General features: G+C 54.0%; 1 long non-coding RNA gene across 3 annotated transcripts; it reads left to right on the forward strand.

Annotated features, from left to right (window-relative positions):
• Window positions 1–2,826: 2,826 nt before the first annotated feature.
• On the forward strand, window positions 2,827–9,727 carry LOC140711881 (uncharacterized). 3 transcript variants are annotated; one of them, XR_012093212.1, is made up of 4 exons: window positions 2,828–3,733; window positions 3,838–8,328; window positions 8,734–8,851; window positions 9,073–9,709. It is a non-coding gene; the product is annotated as an uncharacterized lncRNA (long non-coding RNA). The 3 variants fall into 3 exon arrangements; XR_012093211.1 differs by having other exon boundaries at window positions 2,827–8,328; window positions 9,073–9,727; XR_012093213.1 differs by having other exon boundaries at window positions 2,827–7,947; window positions 9,073–9,727.
• Window positions 9,728–10,596: the final 869 nt, after the last annotated feature.

Here is a 10,596-nt window from a genome sequence, read left to right on the forward strand (position 1 = left end):
CCTGCCCGTGTGCGTGGGTGCGTTCGGACGAATTGGCCCGGTGCGCCCAAAGGCGAATTCTTGCGTGTCGGCCTGGCTCTGCCGAGCCTCTTTCTTCTGCCTCTGTGCCTGGGTCTTGCGGTGGGCTCGTCAGTGGTTTTCGCCGCCGTTCCGGTTCCGCTCGGGGTCCCTGAGGGCCACGACCGCGTGAGGAGATGCGTCTTCCCCAGCAGCAGTGGAGAAATCTCGTTACCCTTCCCGATCGGACCCCCTCCTGGGATCAAGATAACCACAGTCCAGCCAGGGACAAAAGCCCCAGAGGAGCTCATCGCCCTGCAGGGTAGGAGCAGACCCGCCTCAGAGGAGAGGCTTGAACCTTTACACGGCGCTTCTCTGAGCAATGAAGTTGCACCAAGGCAGAAGCTTGAAGACGAAGCCGGGAAGGGGAGATGCCAGGCCTCCCGGTCCCTGGAACGCTGGCCTCTCTGGACAAGGCAGCCGTTGGGCAACCCTCCCCTTAGGCCCGCGGCGGTGGCAGCGGGCAGTATCCGGCCTGGGCTCCGGCCTCTGCTCTGCCCTCCCTCTTGCTCTGTCTCCCCTGTTTCTCGGGGGCCTACACGCTTCTCGGTCTGGCTGAATGTCTGGGACACAGATCGCTTCCCAGTCCGTCAGGGAGACACTCCTCGGACATCCGTGCGGTGACGGTTTCTCTCTCCAAACCTGTTTCTGCTTGCTTGGCCAGGTTCCTTGACCCTGGAGCTCTTGGCTCCCATATGTGTCTCCGGCAGGGAAGCTGTCTTGCTCTCCCTGTTTCTCCTCATGGCTGGGTGGCCTGCCTCGCATGAGCGGTAGGCGACCGTGACTGGCCTTGTCTTCTTGGACAGGCGGTGCGGCACTTCCCCTCTGCACTTCCCCTCTCGTTCTTCAGGGACAGCCTCTCCTCTGCTCCTCTGAGCGGGTGGACTGACTCCCTGAATCTTCTGGCCCCCTCCTGGATCCCAGGCGTTCTTTGATTTCCCTTGGAATCCACGGACAGGTCCCTTGGGACCCTCTTCCACCCGGGCACAGGCCTGGACTCCGCCGTTGGTTTCGCCGTCGCCCCGTAGGCCCGGGCTGACACGCATTCACGTCGTCTGCTCGGGGATCGGCCAGTGCCACGCGTGGGGCCATTGGCTCCGCGGCGGAACCGCCCCGTCCCTGTTTGCGCGTGTCCTGGAAAGCAGAGGCAGCTTGCAGGAGCCCCGGGGCTTTTGCAAGCGGGGCTAGGCCGCCGCTCTTTCAGAGGGGGAGGGAGGCCCAGGGCTCGTGGGTCAGTGAATTTTCGGCTGGCACCACGCCTTAAGGCCCAGGGGATGATTCTGTGCTGCAGGGAGGCCCCGCCTGCCTCAGCCCATGATGGCGAGCCCATCCTTTCTCACCCGGAGGGGGCCAAAATCCCATCTCAAGAGGAGTCCTGAGACCCCAGCAGAGGCCCTGAAGCTCCCCCTCCACCGGTGGAAGTCGGCTCAAGGAGGTCCTGAAGACAGGACTCCGGGGATCTTGCTACTGGGATGCCCGCGGCCCCTTCTCCCACGCCGCCCCCTGCTGGAGCCCGGATCCGGCCGCCGCCGGGGCTGCGGCGGCAGCCCCCAACGACCCCCACCCCCCCCTCCCCGCTTCCCCGTGCCCCTCCGCGCACACGCCCCCCTCCCACCCCATCCCCGGCCCCGGCGCCCCGCGCAGCCGCCGTTGTTTAAAGGGGCCGCAGCCTCACTTCCAGGTGGGGAGCGCGAGTGGGCCCGGTGCGGCAGGGCCAGTGCGCATGCGCGAGGCGCGAGCGGCCCCTGGCGTCACAGCGGTTCCCACGGTTGTCTTAGAAACCAGCCCCCTGAGGCTTGGCAAAGCAGGAGCCCTCCGTGCCGGTGCTTGGGTGTCGGGGCTGCGGGGCTCCTGCCTCCCTCACCTCTCCACGGGGTCGACAGGAACGTCTCCGGACGGACGCCGGGAGTCGCAAGGCGCCGGCCAGGAGGACAAAACCGCAGGCGGAGTCCGGGGGAAGAGGCGCGTGGTCCCAGCATCAGGCCTGCCCGGACGGTGTTGGGGTGAGTCTCCCCAAAAGTCTTGCCCCCGTGATCTCCACGACCGTTCCGCCCGCCTGTCCGTGGGCTGCTCTCTCCCCCGAGGGGCCTTCACGCCCGGAGCAGAAGCCTGCAGCGTCAGGGGGGCTGTGTGCCTGCGGGGGCTGCGTTTCTGTGCCGCTGCTGCCGTGGGACTGTGTGTGTCTGCGTCTCTCCCATTCTCTCTTGTCTCTCTGGCCCTCACTCTCTGTGTGTCTTTCCCTCTTTCTGCCGGTTTGTGTGTGCCTGCCCGTGTGCGTGGGTGCGTTCGGACGCATGCGCCCGGACGAATCCGCCCGGTGCGCCCAAAGGCGACTTCTTGCGTGTCGGCCTGGCTCTGCCGAGCCTCTTTCTTCTGCCTCTGTGCCTGGGTCTTGCGGCGGGCTCGTCAGTGGTTTCCGCCGCCGTTCCGCTCGGGGTCCCTGAGGGCCACGACCGCGTGAGGAGATGCGTCTTCCCCAGCAGCAGTGGAGAAATCTCCTTACCCTTGCCGATCGGACCCCCTCCTGGGATCAAGATAACCACAGTCCAGCCAGGGACAAAAGCCCCAGAGGAGCTCATCGCCCTGCAGGAGAGGAGCAGACCCGCCTCAGAGGAGAGGCTTGTACCTTTTCACGGCGCTTCTCTGAGCAATGAAGTTGCACCAAGGCAGAAGCTTGAAGAGGAAGCCGGGAAGGGGAGATGCCAGGCCTCCCGGTCCCTGGAACGCTGGCCTCTCTGGACAAGGCAGCCGTTGGGCAACCCTCCCCTTAGGCCCGCGGCGGTGGCCGCGGGCAGTATCCGGCCTGGGCTCCGGCCTCTGCTCTGCCCTGCCTCTTGCTCTGTCTCCCCTGTCTCTCGGGGGCCTACACGCTTCTCGGTCTGGCTGAATGTCTTCAACATGGGACACTTTCCATTTCCTCAGGAGATACTTCCTAGGGGTCTGGATCTTGATTTCTTTCGTCTCCTGTGCTATTTCTCGTTGTTTGGACAGATTTGATTACTCTGGATCTCTCCACCTCACACGTATATGGGAGCAGGGACTTCCGTTGATCTCCATGTCTCAAATGATTGCTGCGTGTTCCGTCTACAGCGAGTGTGATGCGACCCCTCAAGTAGCTGACCTTTGCCTGCCAGGGAAGGCCGTGTTGGATCCCACCTGCTATTTTTCTCTTATTCCTGATATCCCTTCCTTTCTTTTGCTCCCGGGGAAAGTGCCTTCAAGCACTGAATCTTTTGACTGCCACAGATTTCATGTCTCCCAAGGGATTGGGTTTTGCTGGTTAGCCAGGGAGGTGATGTCAGGGGAACTATCTGGTGGAGGGCTGTCGGTGGGGTGTACTTTTTCAAAAACTCCCAGCCCCTCTGGCAGGCTTCCCTGCATGTGTCTTCGACTGGAGCACAGGTCCTGTCTCGCTGGTTTTCAGGTGTGCTTGGCTTTTCCTCAGCTTTGTGTGAGTGTTCCCAGTGGCCCCGGGACACAGGCCTGCACCTCACTGTCTGTCTCAGCATCGTCCCTTATGACCTCAAAGAGACACACTCACTCCATCTGCTCTTGGGGGAAGTCAATGCCATGTGTGGTCACATTGGCTCTATCTTGGCCTTGCCTTTGTCTCTTGTTGCATGTGTTGTGGAAAGCTGTGTCGGGATTTCGGAGTCCCCGGGCCTTGGAGATGAAGGTAAACCACGGCCCTACTCAGGAAGGAGGGAGGCAATGGGCTCTTGGGCCAGTTTATTCAGCCAACAGCAGGCCATGCAGCTCTTGGTATCTTTCTGTGCCCAGGGAGGCCCTTCCCACCTCACTACATTGTAACCCAATTCCTGATCACCCGATCGGATCCATTGTTGGATTCGAAGAGGTGTCCAGAGAGCCCAGCGGGCACCCCGAAGCTCTTCCTCCACATGGAACCAAAGCAGAAAACCAATCAAGAAGGTCCTGACGACAGGACTCCTATGGGTCTGACCCTGGCTCTCGCGCAGGCCCCTCTCCTAGTCCTCTTCCCACCCGCCGCCTTGGACTGCTCCGCTGCTGCCACCGCTGCCCCAGTCCCTGCAGCCGTCGCGTCGCCACCATTTTTTAAGGGGTCCCCAGCCTGACTCTCCGGAGCAAATGGGGAGTCGGCCTCGCCAGTGCTCATGCCCGAGGCCTGAGCCGCCGTTTTGGTCACAGCGATTGACACTGTTTCCTGGGGATGGGTCCCTGAGACTTGGCGAAGTAGAAGCCCTGTGTGATAGTGCGTCAGAGTCGGGGCTGAGAGCAGTCCTGGCCAGGGCGTTAACAGGATGGTCTCCAGAGGCCGGGATTCACGGAGAACCGACCAGCAGGAAGAAACCTCAGGAGGAAGAAACCTCAGGCAGATCTCCGGGGAGGCAGCGCAAGATCCCAACCTCAGGCCAGGATTCGCGGAGGGTCAAGGAGGCCTCTCTCCCAATCTTCACTTCACCTGCCGCCGCCTCAGTCCCCGCAGGCCCCGCTCCGCCATATTTTTTTTAATGTAGTCAGTGTCTCACTGTCACCCAGTCTGGAGTGCAGTGGCGAGATCTCAGCTCACTGCGAAGTCTTCCGCCGGGATTCAAGTGATTCTCTTCCCTCCGCCTCCCGAGTACCTGGGATTAGAGGGATTAGTCAGAGTCAGGGCTAAGACCAGCTCTCACCAGGGGCATAGACCGGATGGTCTTGGAGGCCGGGATTCACGGAGGGTCGTCCAGGAGGAAGAAACCATGGGCAGAGGGCCAGGGAAGCAGCGCGGGATCCCAGGCTCAGGCCTGCACCGACTGATGGTGTGCCAGTGAGTCTCTTCAAAAGAAGAGAGGTTTGCTTGTGTGCCTGTGGGCTGCTCTCTTACCCACGGGTCATGGTCGCAGAGAGTAGAACCCGGCAGCTTCAGGGGCTGCCTGGGAGTGGGTGTTACCGTGCCACTGCCATATGCCTTTGTGCGTTTGTATGTGTGCCTATGTCTCTCTCTTATTTCTCTCTCTCTCCTTTCTCTCTCTTTCGCTCTGTGTCCGTGTGTGTGTGTGTGTTGGGACGCATGTGCCCTGTGTGCTGGAGGGTGGTATCTTGTACGTCGACCTTCCTTCTGGTCAGCCTCTCCCTGTGTCTCTGCCTGGGGCATGTGGCCGGTTGTCAGTCGTTTTTCCGCTGTTCCAGTGTGGGTTTGTGAAAGTCTGGACGAGGTGGGGAGCTGTGTCTATCTGGTAAGGATTTAAATCACCTCTCCACCCTAAGAGGTCTCTTATCTAGGATTAAGACCTCTACCCCCCAGCCAAGGATAATAGTCTCACCGGAGAGGTCATTGTCTACCTGCAGGAGCGGTGCCGAGCGACCTCAAAGAAGATGGTTCTCATTCCTCTCTCTCTTCCATCTCATTGAGAAATCTAGCCACAGGGTAACACAGGTTTTGAAAAGAAGGGAACGGGAGCATGGCAAGGATCTATGAGTGTGCAGGCTGTGTTTCACATATCATTAAACATTGTCTAGTGAGTGTTCTGCAGATAGCTGGCATTTAACTTTGTTTTATTGAATCAAGGAAAGAAAAAATACTGAGGAAAAAATGAGACAACTTGCCTGCCAGTCCGTCTGATTGTTACAAATTTAATAGTAATTTTAATTTATTTCATGTAAAGGTCCTTGGCAGTGATACCTAATTTCCTAAGATAGCCTTGCTTTATTTGGTATGATTAAGATGTCATGCATATCAGAGTATCTGGAAATTCTTCCCAACTCCCTTGACATAATGATTAATCACATTTCCAAAATAACATAACAAAACAACAGAAAATCATTTGTTACTTAGTTCCTTCAAATTTGTTTATTTAAGTTGTGGTTCCTTCATGTGTGAAACATTTTTATGTATCTGGCACTCTTCCAGCCACAAATTTCATCTTAAACAACCTAAGTATTGAAATCCTTGTGCCCTTTGATTAATTTTTCCTACATAAATACTTTGATAAAAAGTTACATTGAGGCTGGGTGCAGTGGCTTACACCTCTAATCCCAGCTCTTTGGGAGGCTGAGGCCAGCAGATCACAAGGTCAGGAGATCAAGACCAACATAGTGAAACCCCATCTCTTCAAACATACAAAGAATTAGCCAGTGGAGGCCAGGCGTTGGTTCATGCCTGTAATTCCACACTTTGGGAGGCTGCGGTAGGCAGATCACTGAAGGTCAGGAGTTCAAGATGAGACCAGTCTGCCCAACCTGGCGAAACCCGTGTCTACTAAAACTACAAAAAATTAGCCGGATGTGGTGGCAGGGGCCTGTAATCCCAGCTACTCAGGAGGCTGAGGAAGGAGACTTGCTTGAACCCAGGAGGGAGGTGGAGGTTGCAGTAAGCTGAGATCATGCCACTGCACTCCAGCCTGGGTGACAAGAGTGAAAATTTACCTGAAAAAAAAAGAAGCCTTGTCTATACTAAAATTACAAATATTAAACCCTGAAGATTACGTCTGAATGAGAAAGACATTGTTTGGCTCAAATTGTCTGACACTAAGGAATAGTGCAGACTGGCCAAGTGAGGTGACTCACACCTATAATCCCAGCACGTTGGGAGGCCAAGGCAGGTGGATCACCTGAGGTCAGGAGTTCAAGACCAACTCCTGACCAACATGGTGAAACTCCGTCCCTACTAAAAAAGAAGTACAAGAAAATTAGCCAGGCGTGGTGGCACACGCCTGTAAATCCCAGCTACTCAGGAGGCTGAGGCAGGAGAATTGCTTGAACCCAGGTGGCAGAGGTTGTGGTGAGTGGAGATCGTGCCACTGCACCTTAGCCTGGGCAACAAGAGTGAAAATCTGTCTCAAAAAAAAAAAAAAATAGTGAAGAGTTAGGGCAGATTTATTTTCAGAGAAGCAGGGAATCTGGAATTTTGGGTGAAATGTCCCAATTTCCAGAAGCTGAAAATGCTCTCAAATGTAAAATTCAAGTTAGCCTATATCAAGATTCTCCTTGTTCTATGTGTGAATAGCTAGTCTGTATCTTCACCTATGTATATTTAAAAATCAACCTTAAGAAGGCCCTTCACCACCATAATCCTTCCACACGGTAGCAAGAGCCCAACCTCTGAGACTGTGCTTCCTTCCCGCCTCCCACTGGAATGCCTTCCCCCTAATCTCCAAGGTATCAAACCGGTCAGGGACAGCTGAGACAACCCCACTTCTGGGAGTCCTCCCCAACCCCTTGAAGTCACAGGCATCTCTGATGTCCCTGCCCTTCATCCACATCACTGAACAATTAAGTGCACACATCTCTTTACTTCTATTTAAACCATTCCATATGTGTTTACAATTAACAACTTCATGAATGACTGCAGTATGGATGGAGCAGAAAGGAATGCTGAGGGAGGACTCCGGTTAGAATGAGCTGCTCTTCCAGGACTAGGAATGAACTTTCCCCAGTACCAACCAGGCAGCCTCCAGGGCAAGAAAAGGTAAGGGGATCCATCCTGTTGACAGCCAAGATGGAATTACAGGTAATCTCACCTCTTTTTCAACTCTCAGGTGGAAACCCCCAGCCACAAGGTGAAGCACAGTCCACTCCAGAGCCCCAGAGTTGGGGCCGGGGATGTCACAGAAATCACTAGGGCAGCCAATTCCCATCCAGGGGGGGCCCAGACTGACCCAGCACCCTCAAGCTTTGCTCCAAACTCAGGCCAGGGAGTGAAGCCCTTGTCCCCACGCCACAGAGTGAGGGTTTGTCTCTAACCCTGTGGGCTCCAGTGAAAGGAAAATGGCCTGCAGGTGCCCACAGGAGAGCACCTGAGTTCTGAGACAGCTCTATGGCTCCCAACCTTCATCCCCGTGAGAAACACAGGGACACACAGAGGGGCATGCTGACTGCCTATAGGGCACCCATGGAACATGGATGCACCCTGCGGATCCTGAAACCGGTCAGGTAAAGAGGTGCAGAGGTGTGGGGAAGACCTGGAGGGAGGCCTTACTGGGTGCCAACCAGCCTAACCAGCCGGGGCCACAGACCAGAAGTGCTTCTGACATTAACCAGACACAGGGAAGTTGTGTAGGATGGGTAGTAGAAGTGACTGCAGAGGCCTCTGGGGATTGTAGTTTTGGAGCTAGAGAGGTGGGAAAGCAGTTGCTTTTGCCCACACAGGGTGCCTCTGACATCTACACAGCACACACAACCAAGTTTAGGAGCCCACTGTTAAGATGCCCAAGTGACATTGACAAGTTTCGCTGGGAGCCAATGAGGTCTGCTAACCACAATAGCATCGCGGTACTGCTGAGGGATTCTGGAAAATGTGGTCCGGGTTGGCCGGTATGCACTGACCTTCCCCTGAAGGTGACCTGAGCTCACCATGCAAGTCTCCTCCCTGGTGTGCCCTTCCCCGAGCAGATGCCAGGTTGGGACAGAAGCAGCTCAGGGAGAGGCGATGCTTTGCCAGGACTCCTGGTTTGCAGGTGACACTGGCCCTGTGTCGCCTACAGTAGGAGGGTGTACCAGGACAGGGAACCCCAAGGCTGTTTTCAGGAAGAGCAAGATTGGCTTGCAGCAAACTCCCGGAATGGAGATGGGGAGAATCTTGTAGCATTTCCCCGGCATTTTAGGGGATGGAGGCTGGACCTGGGTGAACAGCAAAAGACTGCCTGGTGGTAGTGGTGGTGAGGATGGAAGACTTGAGCCAGAAATTCCTGAGGATCTTTTTTTTTTTTTTTTTGACAGAGTCTCGCTCTGCCACCCAGACTGGAGTGCAATGGTGTGATCTCGGCTCATTGCAACCTCTGCCTCCTGGGTTCAAGAGATTCTCCTGCCTCAGCCTCCCAAGTGGCTGGGATTACAGGTGCCTGCCACCATGCCCAGCTTATTTTTTATATATATATTTTTAGTAGCAACGGTGTTTTACCATGCTGCCCAGCCTGGTCTTGAACACTCGACCTGAAGTGATCCACCTGCCTCGGCCTCCCAATGTGCTGGGATTACAGGCATGAGCCCCCAGGCCGATCTCATTTTTATCTTTTCTCTTATAGGTTTTTATTTTGTCTTTTTTTTTTTATCTTACAGGTGCCGCTTGGAGGAAACTTCTGGAGGGTGGGATGGTGCTGAAGAGGAGGCAACATTGTAACTCTTTTGTTCAACATGGGTGTTTTCTTTATGCATCAATTTGTATTTTTAAAGATATTACATTAAAATTTTGTTTATCTTGATTACTGAGTTTTTTTGGTGCCCCATAAATTCTCTATCCATAGTCCTGAGCCTTGATACAAAGTGAGGACCTGGCCTCTGGACATCAAGCAGCCAGAAATTCCCTTAGGAGCTTTCTCTGAATTGTTGAATTGTGAGTGATATTTTCCTTTCCTGACTTCCCTAATATCCACAATTTCCTCGTAATCATCCCTCCAAAGCCACACCCACAAGGCACCTCTGAGACCTATCATGAAGCAGATATTCAAAAATTATTTGTAAATCTTCACACACCACCCCCACCACAATGTCTTCCAACATCACTTTGCCTGGAGAATTAAAAAACAAGGTTTGCATGTTGAGTATCAGCCTCTCCCATTGGGTGGGTGTTTAGGAAGGAGGATCAGCCAAGAGTCTTATTCCAGCCCAGGTCAATGACCTTGCCAAAGATTTGATATCCACAAATGTGGAATCCTTGTAACAGAACTCAGTGGGAACCAAAGTCAGGCATGGGCCTGGGCTTTAAGGAGCACAAACGAAAAGGAAGGACTAGAAAACTTTAGAAAGGTACTGGTTGGGGGTGGCGGGGTAGGGGGGATGGGGGACAGTGAGGATGTGGGATCCTGAGATAATCCGAATCCCTATGTGTAGACGTATTGTACAAAGGCTGTAAAGAGAGACCCAGGCTGATGGGGTATCTGTAATCAAACATAATGTGGCAGCAGGTCAAGTGATAAGGGGACTCTGGAAAAACAGAACAAGCAGCAAAATGAGCAGTATCAAACTCCACAGAAGTTAACCAACACCAAGACACTAAGAAAGGTATTCCAGGAGGATCCAGGTGCCTGTGCAAAGACCAAGCAGTGAGCAGACGTGTGTGTTAGTGATTCCGTTAGTATGAACTGAACATCATCTAATACAGCATCTTACAGTTCTGTGTGCATCAGACTCACCTGGGGGACTTGTTAAATACAAATTGTTGGGTCTCACTCCTAGAGTTTCTGGTTCAGTGTTTTGCAGTGCAGCCTGTGAGTCTGTATTTCCAGTATGTTTTTCAGGTACTGCTAATACTGTTGGTCCAAGGACTTTACTATGATCTACTTTAATACTAGGTTTGGGGAGGTACTAAAGAGCAAAGAAACAACAGAGGAAGGAACCTGAAGCCTGTAGGGGCTTCTCTGTAAACTCCTCAAACATAAAAGCCTTCAAGGCACTCAAAGAGCATTTACAGCATCATGTCTACAAATACAAGATACCACGCAGGGAGTGCTCCATCAAGTAGAGAGATAAGCCCACTGAGTGTCCCTGTCTCAGTCTGTTTGTGTTGCTATAACAGAATACCACAGACTGGGTGATTTATAAGCAAGAGTTCACTTGGTTTACGGTTCTGGACACTGGAAAAGT

The sequence above is a fragment of the Chlorocebus sabaeus genome, chromosome 6 (genome assembly GCF_047675955.1).
Source record: "Chlorocebus sabaeus isolate Y175 chromosome 6, mChlSab1.0.hap1, whole genome shotgun sequence".
Lineage (NCBI taxonomy): Eukaryota > Metazoa > Chordata > Mammalia > Primates > Cercopithecidae > Chlorocebus > Chlorocebus sabaeus.